The 9,512-nt window shown below is 54.1% G+C and overlaps 1 long non-coding RNA gene across 1 annotated transcript; it reads left to right on the forward strand.

Moving 5' to 3' along the window:
- The first annotated feature begins 1,312 nt into the window (after positions 1 to 1,312).
- On the forward strand, positions 1,313 to 2,635 carry LOC106726345. The gene is made up of 3 exons (XR_001362405.1): positions 1,313 to 1,391; positions 1,863 to 1,957; positions 2,418 to 2,635. It is a non-coding gene; the product is annotated as an uncharacterized LOC106726345 (long non-coding RNA).
- The last annotated feature ends 6,877 nt before the right edge of the window (positions 2,636 to 9,512 follow it).

Consider the following 9,512-nt stretch of genomic DNA (forward strand, 5'->3'; position numbering starts at 1 on the left):
ACGTGGGGCTCTGCCTCACTTTTCCTCGGAAGCCTTCCCATTTTTTAACCAGTTCTGACTCTGCCCCTTCTCCTTCCTCATCCATGTGCCAACAGGGCTGTGGAAGTTCTCTAGAAGGGTGGGGAGAAAAGGCCTTGGCCTCTAACTCACTTCTGAGAATCACTTTGAACAAGTTATGTAACCTCTTTGTGTCTTAGTTTCTTCATTTCTAAAATAAAGATAATAAGAATTCTTAACTCACAGGAGTTTAAATGAGTTAATAGATGTAAAGCACTTGGACTGGTGCCAGGCACACGGTGAATGCTATGTAAGTGGGTTAGTTACAAGGTAAAGAGGGCTCTCGTTCATGATTCCACCCATTACTGGGGGTTCCGCCTCATAGTTGGAGGTGTTGGGGTGGGAGTACCAGAACCACCCCTCCCTTGGGTTACCTTCCTTCGCTTCCTGTCTGGGGACCAGGTGGGGATTGAATGGGGACACGTGGGGCTCTGCCTCACTTTTCCTCGGAAGCCTTCCCATTTTTTAACCAGTTCTGACTCTGCCCCTTCTCCTTCCTCATCCATGTGCCAACAGGGCTGTGGAAGTTCTCTAGAAGGGTGGGGAGAAAAGGCCTTGGCCTCTAACTCACTTCTGAGAAGGGAAATTTGTAGAGTGAGGACACATGTGTGGAGATTTAAATCAGTTGCATGGAACTAGAATGAAGGGCGGGTACAATTCCAACCAAGAACAAGGCAAACATACAATGGCCACTAGAGGTGCTGGTGGATGTGGGAGCAGTCTTCATCTAACCATTCATATGTCAACCATCCAACTGTCCATCCATCCATCTATCCACACCACCACCCCATCCATCCACGCGCTTATTTGTCTAGTCATTTATCCATCACCACAGCAAATGCTGGGCACCCATTCTGAGTCAGGCACACTGTCCCTGCATTTAAGCAGCTCATTGTCTAGTGCGAGGAGGTGCATGTTTAATGACTACATGCTGTGCAACTAGAGGAATGTACAGTATGTGAAGAGAGTTCTGGAAAGGGTGGAACTGTCTATGGCTGGGGCCAGGGGCTAGAAATGAAGCCTCCTCCTTCTTTCCTTGGGTCTGACTCTTCTGCCCTAATGGCAACCCCTGTTCTAGGCCTGGGTCCAATGGCAGGCTCCCTTCAGTTTCCTGGTTCTAAATCACAAGGTGCAGCTTGAGAAGAGACCTGTTCCTTCTGGGAAGGGATTCTGGAGTTACCAAATCACTCCACCACACCTGGCTAGGCACCCTGAGGTCACAGCCTAGTTCTCTGGAGACAGACTCTCTTCCTCATGAAGACTCCATTGAGGAGATGTGGACACAGAGAGTCCAGGTCACCTCCATCCACTGGAGCGGCAAGACCAGGGATGCAGTACCTCCACTCTCCTTTCCTTGGGGCAGTGGGCAGTGGGCTAGAAACCCCTGTGTACCCTTCTATTCTATCACCCCCCACCTCAAGCTCACCTCTTGGCTTTTGGTCTCTTAGCAATGGCTGTCAATCTGGGGCATCCTAATGGAGAATATTTTGCTTCTAATTAATTGCAGGCTCTAAGAGTGAGAGTGTGGGAAATGTGGATCCCCAAATAAGACCAGGTTTCACAAGGCTGCTGCATGGTGGGGGTTGTCTTTGCCACTCGCCTAGGGTCAGACGGCAGGGGTTGTGTCTGCTCCATCTGCCTAAGGCAGGGCCCGGGGCCTCGGCCTATGTCTCTCCCCAGCTCCAGAGAAGGAACAAGCCGGTCTGGCAGACTGGCCTGTTTACAGGGAGAACCTGGCCAGGGCCTCAGGTGGTTTCAGCACTCGCCCTCCCTCCATCTGTCTGACTAATGTTCCCATCTGCCAGCCTCAGGTGAGAGATGGCAGCGTCTTCCGCTGTTGCCCCAACGAGCGGCTTGTTTGCGGTGTAACTGCCTGATGGTATCTCGCACGGTGCTTTGGGTGAGCTGTCTCTTGGGAGTGTCTGCCTGTTGTTTGCCTCAGCCCCCACCTGGCCCCCAGCTCAGTGCCTGCCTGAGCTCACGGCATTATTCATAGAACCATAGGTCCAGCACCCCTACCCCCAGCGCTGTGCGAGACTCCTGCCTGGCTGACACTGGTGTGTGTGTGTGTGTGTGTGTGTGTGTGTGTGTGTGTGTGAAGGGGTCCTCTCTGTACCTCCACTTGAACTAGTCCCACGATTTCTCCTATGACATGTTCCTAAGTAGAAGCTTTGGGGATATCATTGCTGTCAGGGTGTCTCCAGCTGGGAGGCCCCATTTCCATCATCTGGCTCACAGAGAACCCCACCAGTGAGCCCTGGGGTCTGGGCTCCCCTATTCTGGAATGGCCTTTCAATACCCTCTCCTGTATCAATGAGTTCCCACCTGCTCATTTGAGATTTTCTCTCTGCTCCTTCCAGCTGGAGATGGCCTCTTCCTGGCCCCAAGTCCCTCCTATGGTAAGAGAAGATGAGGGACAATGTCATCAACAGAACCTGTTGCCCAGCCTGGCTTATCCTCTACCACCAGCTGTGTGAACCATCACCACCAACCCACCATTTCACCATGCCTCAGTTTCCTAACCTGTAAAATGGGATAATAGTATGAAGAGTCCTGTGACATTAAATGAGATCATGTATGCCAGTATGCTGGGACACAGAGCCCGATGTCTTCTTCCTCTTCCTGCATCTCTCCCCTCAATCCTGTATTCCCCAAGGACTGTCTCCTGGGCAGCAACCAGGTACGTTGGAGCAGGAGACTAACAAAAGCCTAAGAAACAAAGGAGGGAGAAGAACGAGGTCTCTCAGGATGCTCTGAGCTGATGGGAGAGAGACATTTTCGTGTGTGTGTGTTTGTTTGTGTGTGTGTGTGTGTGTGTGTGTGTGTACAGGGAGCATTGCTCAAGCAGGAGAGAGGAGTCCAGATGTGTGTATCCAGGCTAGACGGTGACTACTGTAATGTCTTCTTAGCAGGCAGGAGCAACCAACAAATTCATTAATTTCCTGTTTACACATCTATTGTCAAAGCTAATAATTTGATTTAACGAGGCTGATTACCTTCATTAAAAACTATTAGGTCCCATAAGCAAACGTTCTTGTGTTTGCATTTTCATAATTATGTTGGCATTTCACAATGTGCTTTTCAAGGGAGGCCTGTGCTCAAACTCAGCCTCATCCACCCAGCTCGGGGCTCTCTCTGGGCTGACCTCCTTAGCCCTGGCGCTTTGTTAGGCGCTGTGGGGCAGTGGGAAACAAGACAGGCCTCATTGTCCTTTGCCTGCAGCCCACACTTTGCTGCTTCTGATGTCCTGGATGGTCCCGGTCCTTATGCCTGGACAGCACCACGGGCTTTCTGTCCATGGCTGAGGCCAGCCTTACAGCCCGCCTAAGACTGGGTGCCTGGTTGCCTAACCGTGCATTTTCATGTGGGACAGCCCTCAATACAGGCTCTCCAGGGCATCATTGATTGACACGCCCACCATTAACTGGGAGAAGGGAGGTTCCCAGGGTCCCCCTTCAGGGAAGGGAAGGAACCAGACTTTCTCAAGTACTCGCAGCTGCCAGGTGCTGGCACTGTGGTTCCCTCTTTAACCCCTCCAGGAACATATCAGCATCTCCATTTTGCAGAGCATGATACGGAGACTTGGAGAAGTTAGGTAACTTACCCAAGTTCACATGGCCAGGAAGAGGGTCTGCACCCTCAGCCCGTGCCCTTTCCAACACATCACGGCTTCCTTCCCACGAGACAGGTGAACAGGGCCCTGAGCCAGGCTCTCCCTACTCCTGGCTTGCTGGGGTCTACGTGCCACCTTTGCCTGTCTCCATCAGGGAGGAATGGGACTGGACCACCTTGTTCCTTGATGAGGGTGGGTCTCCAGGACCCCAGCCTTCCTCCACTGCTTCGTGATTTTCCCCTGTGATTTTCTAGGTCCTGGCCTGGCCCCAGGAGGAACCCGAGTCCCAAAGGGTCTTGTGATATGTGCCTTTTGGGGCCAGTGCCAAAGAGTGTCTACCCTCCTTTCTCCCCTATGGCCTATATCACCTGGCATCCCTGAAGCCTGAGACCCCATAGGCAGAATATGTGTAGGGCAGCAGGAGTCTACCATCTGTCCTTCTACCTCTCTGGCTGGTGCCCAGATGGGTTTTCCTGGGTGCCAATCCCCCTGGAGCAAGAGCTATGGCCGGGCTAGGGCCAGAGCCAGGGAAATGTAGAGACGGCACACCCTAGGAGGGCTCCAAGGAAGACAGAGACGTGACATTGACTGAGTCCTGGCTGTGTGCCCAGGCCCTGTACTAAGCACTTGGCCACTGACAGGCAGGAAGACGTACCTCTTGGAACCTCGGTCTCCTCATCTGTAGAATGGGTAGAAGAATCTGAGATGGGAAGTGAGGCTGGTGGGACTAGGGGAGGCACTGCCACCGAGGGCTTTGCCCTCGGGTTTCTTGGCACTGGAAGCCCCCTCCCTTTCTCCTGGGCTGTGAAGGCAGGGGGAGCTGTGTCTGCCAGGGCCTCCAGGCTGGCCACGGGGAAGCCTGAGCCTGGAGGCAGGGTTCACGAAGGTGGTGCGAGGGGCCACAGGAGCCACTGGGCCAGCCAGAGAGGGAGTCTGCCCCCAGCCTGCCAGGCCTGCCCTACTGGTCCCTTCTGCGCCCTTGCCTCCTTCTGTGCTCTGGCTTCTGTGAGGGCTGTCTCCCCACCTCTCCTCTCCTCACCCGGCCTGCCGGGCCTGCCCTACTGGTCCCTTCTGCGCTCTTGCTTCCTTCTCCTGTGCCCTGGCTTCCTGTGAGGGCTGTCTCCCCACCTCTCCTCTCCTCACCCCTCGTCTGACTTGCTTTGCCCAGGCCACACTCAGGGGCACTCCTGCCATGGGTGCTGTTCCCAAGGACACCCTGGCAGCTGCAGGGCACAGAATACCAGCCCCACCCCTGCCCCTGGCAGAGCACTGTCCCTTCCTGGGATCCTATGGCCCTCCGCAGCCACTGTCCTTTCCCTTGCCTTTCCTTCCCTCTCTTCCTCCTCCTCCTCCTTCCAGCCTTCCTATTCCCATAGGTGTCTACCTGGCTGTGAATACCTCCCACCCCTGCTCTGCACACTACCCCCCTCCCCATCTCTTCCTCCCTATGCCTCATAGTCCTGTTTCTGCTGTCTCCCTCCCTTCCTCCTCTGGCCCTTAGCCCTGTCCTGGACCCACACGGAACCTCCACCGCTAGACCTGAGACAGGAGCAGCCTCTGCAGGAGAAGAAGCGGCCCTGCTCGCCCTCCAGAGTTCACGTCCAGTGGACTGGGAACCTGCGGGCTGCACAGAGCGCTTGCGGACATGAGGGAGACTCAGTCCAGAGTCAGCTTCCCTGGGGGAAGGGAGCTGAGATGGGAACATGGTCCTTGCAAGTGTTCTTTGGACATGAGAGTTTGAAGGCAGGCACAGTGCCGAGGCGCAGGAAGCGGCCGGCCAGGGGCCTGCTGCGTTAGAGCGCAGCTCCCCCACTTTCTAGCCGCATACGTGACCACATGACTCTCTGGGGCTTGCTTTTCTCATCTTTAAAATGGGAGTGATGTTCATCCCTATCTCGGTGCTTGCGTGAGGCTTAACGACAGAATCCTAAGAGCGCAATCCAATTTGGCTTTTACAAAGGGCATTCCTAAAAAGTGTCCCCTTTCAAAAAACGTTTTTAAGTGAAGCGCACAGCCTCCTGAGCAATTCCACAGGAGTCGCCCGTCCTCTGGCGCCTCTCACTGGGAACGCTGGGTCCTGCTTTGTCTCCGCCACTTGCCTGTTGGAAGGGAGGAGGCTGCAGGTTTGACATTATTACCTCGAGAAGCCAGCGTCACTGTTTTTCTGTTGCTGGTCCATGGCAGCGGGAACAGTTACGGGGGTGCTGGGTGGTGGGGTGAAGGCCTCCTTCTCCCAAGAGCCTGGGTCCAGAAAAAAGAGACCCTGATAGGAGACCTTGGTCTTGAGTCAACTTCTAGAAGGGACTAGGGCCCGTGCATGCCCTGGAGCCCCAACCCCAAATCTGGAGGCTTCTGCACTGGGGTGTGGTAGGGGTGAGGCACCCAGTGGGGTGGGGGAGGGGATTGGGAAAACAAACCTGGGTTCTTCTCCTTCCTCATCCCAATGCTCATGAGCAGCAGCCTGAGCAGCATCAAAGCCACGTTCACTTCCTGAGATGAGACACTGGCATGTTTAGTCACCTGGGCGAGTGGGGTGGGGGGGAGACTATCCTGGGACGTAACAATGAGAGCACACACGCTGGCTCCCCAGCAGCTTGCAGTGGCTTTAATGAGCCCCTGGCAAAGCCCTGGCCCTTTAAACAGATCACGTCCATCCACGTCAGAAAGAAGGAAGAAAGCATTATTAATAAGTTGCCCTGGGCACCGGTAATGGTTGTCAGCGGCTGTGAGCCAGCGTACACAGAGGGCACCGCAACTTGAAAGGGAACATTTCCCAGAGGGAGGTGATAGGTCCTGATAATTGTTATAATAACAGCTCAGCGGGCCTGGGTTGGTTCCTTTCATCCTGTGAGGTCATAAATGGCTTTCTCCACCAGAGAAAGGACAGGGCCTCCGCCCACCGCAAACACCCTCTGGCCCCCACTCACCCAGCTGGGGACCGGCCCAGCTGTGATTTCTGAGCTGGGGAAACTTCGGGATTGTTCAAACAAGGTGAGCTCATCGCGGCCGGCCTCCTGCGCCTTGCTCCCAGGACAGGGTGGAAGTTCCACTTGTCAAGTAGGTTGTCGAGCCCTCTGCCGGGAAGCCTGCTCCATTATACTAGCCAGTTGCCCTCCTCGTCTCTCGCACACACCGCAGCGTGCAATGCGGTTCATGCTTTGTCTGCCGCGTGAGTCACCACAGATGCACTTTCCTCTTCTCTTCGAGTCTGTTTGCACTTGAAAAGGTGACAGTTGTGTCCTGAGGACGGAAGCATTAACCCAACTCTGACTTCTCTGTCAGGCTCTGGTGTCTCTTTAGGACTCAAGCAGACACCTGACCGGGCCAGCAGCCAGGGGCACTGGCGGTCGGAGCACCAGCAATGGGCTGTGGGTGAGCCACCCAGGTTCTGCAGTTACGTAGGCTCTGTCTTCTGCCTGACTGCTTTCTTCCCTGTTGGTCAGAGATGGCGAGATCAGAGAGCTGTGTGCCAGCCTGAGACCCTGGTACTGCGGTTCCCTAGGTGTTCTCCTGCAGAAGGAGGCGGCTATATATTTGGGGCCACCTGGTTTGGAAGATGATGGGGTTCCTCTCCACTTTGCTCCTGCCCCTGCCCTGGTTCAAAGCCCTCCACAAAGGCCTTCTGGGGTCTTCAGGCCCAAGGTCACTGGCCTGGCTGAGCAGCGATGGCCTTCGCTAGGAGCTTAGTGAAAAGCTCACGCCCCTGGCTTGCTTGTAAATTGTGTTGGCTCAATGCTGAAGCCTTTGTCACAAGCTGCCCACATTTAGAATTTGGAAAAAAAAAGACCCTTGATTTTATTCATCACACATGTAGATGCCTTGCAGCAACTCAGATGATCGTAAAATCGCTGTAGACTTGATTTTTTCATGTTAAGTTCTGTTCTCTTGTTTGACTGCACAGACCTGGGCACAGAAAGGGCTCCTGGGAAATGCTGCTGAGACCCAGGTGGAGGGCATTCGAAGACAGGCAGGTCTGTAGAGAGCTTAGGAACGGGGGTTCCTATTCCAACCCTGTGGGGTGTGGTCTGGGGCAATTTGCCTTTGCTGCTTAGTTTCTTCAACTGAAGAATGGGGCTAATAATGTCCCCAGAGGATTGTGCAAAGATGAAATGAGTTAATACATGAAGAACATTTAGACAGTGCCTGGAACACAGGCTGCCAGCTGCTGTGGTAATACTAATTATTTTTTTATTATTGTGAAAGTGGAGGAGGGGCTGAACTCTGACCTGTCCAAGTCCTATTCCCCAGAACCTGGGATCCATGAGTCACAGGTGTGGAGTGGAGTGGGATACCAGCAGCTAGCAGACAAAGGTCTCATGAAAAGGCTTCAGGAAAAAGCATTCTAAGACCATCTTTGAGTCTTAAGAGCTTCAAACTTTCTCTGTCAGGAAGTTCTCCCTTAGGCCAGATTTCTAGTCTGCATGCTGCAGCCAATTCACATCTCTGTGCCTCCCTTCATGCTTAAGCAGAGAAAGAGGATGGCCTGGCTTCCCAGGGTATGAGGAATCCCAGGGACCAGAGCCAAGAAGATGGGACGATGCCAGGGCAGTCCCTGGGCATGCACCGCCTGGTACCTGTGGTCCCAGTTCCTTGGGTCCAGCCCTTAGAACAAGAGCAGCCATTCAAAACCCCAAATGAAATGCCCATAAAGGCTTACACATCCTCACTGTACCCACCCCACCCCAGAGCAGCTTTGGACTTCAAGGGCCACACCGCTGTTCCTCCGCATGGCTTTCATCCTGTCACCTGTGGCTCAAGGATGCACATTCTCCCAAGCGCCAGATCACCGCCCAGGCAGCTGCCGCTGCAAAGCCTATTCGCTTTGCTCTGTGATAATTCCATTCCATCCTTCACGGCTCAGCTCACACATCACCTCCACCAGGAAGCCTTCAGTCCACACCAACCTCTCTGTCTCTGACTTCCTCTGGCCCTCGGCATGAATATACAGTAGGCCAGAGGTTTATTGGGTCTATCTCACCCTCCACCCTCTTCCCCCATGATGGCTGAAGGCTGGGCCAGGTGAGGAGGCAGAGTCTCTTCAGAGGCCAAGATACAGGCTTGCTTCCCTGCCCTTAGGGAGCTGGGGCCTCCGCTGTGTAAGACCGCGATGGAGCCCTGGCCACGCTGCTTTTGGACCTCGCTGTGAACTTGCTTTGGGTTGCTTACAGGATTCAGAGTGAAAGGCTGGCATGGGAGAGGACAGGCAGGCCTCCGTTAGTGCTGCATTTGGAGGTCAAATGCGAGAGAAAGCTGCTGGGGAAACACCAATGTCTCCGGGAAGACTGCTCTGCGGCTGATGCGTGGCCACCCTGTCTCCCTGATTCTCTTTGGGTCTCTCTTTGCTCCACTTCCGTCTCTTGACCTCTGTCCGCTGTTTGTCTCCTTTCTGCGTAAGGCAGGCTCACAAAAGTGCCTGGATCGGCAGTTGCCCCACAACAACCAGATGTGTGTGTGCGTAGACCCAGCTTTGGCACAAAGAGTGTGCAGCCACCACATCCCCGCTTAAGACCGTGTTGGCACATCTTCAGGGCAAGTGACCAGCCAGCTGACTCCCAGGTATCTGCTTCCAAACTCCTGCCATTGTCAGCCATAACCTGACCTTGTAACGCCAACCTGCTGCCATCCCCTCACATTCTGGATTGTGTTGTAATGAAGCACCCCTGGCTCAGAGGTTAATTTTTTAACCTCTGGGATTATTTACATCATAAATTATAAAAAGAGAAATAACTGCCTCCCAGAAAAGGAATTCGGGGGGGGGGTCCAAGACAGGACATGACTGGAACCCAGTGTTAACCTCAAAGGTGGCTGAGCCCAGCCAGGGGTGTCCTCTGGCCCCTGCCTC

Source organism: Myotis brandtii, unplaced genomic scaffold, assembly GCF_000412655.1.
Source record: "Myotis brandtii unplaced genomic scaffold, ASM41265v1 scaffold251, whole genome shotgun sequence".
Taxonomy (NCBI): domain Eukaryota; kingdom Metazoa; phylum Chordata; class Mammalia; order Chiroptera; family Vespertilionidae; genus Myotis; species Myotis brandtii.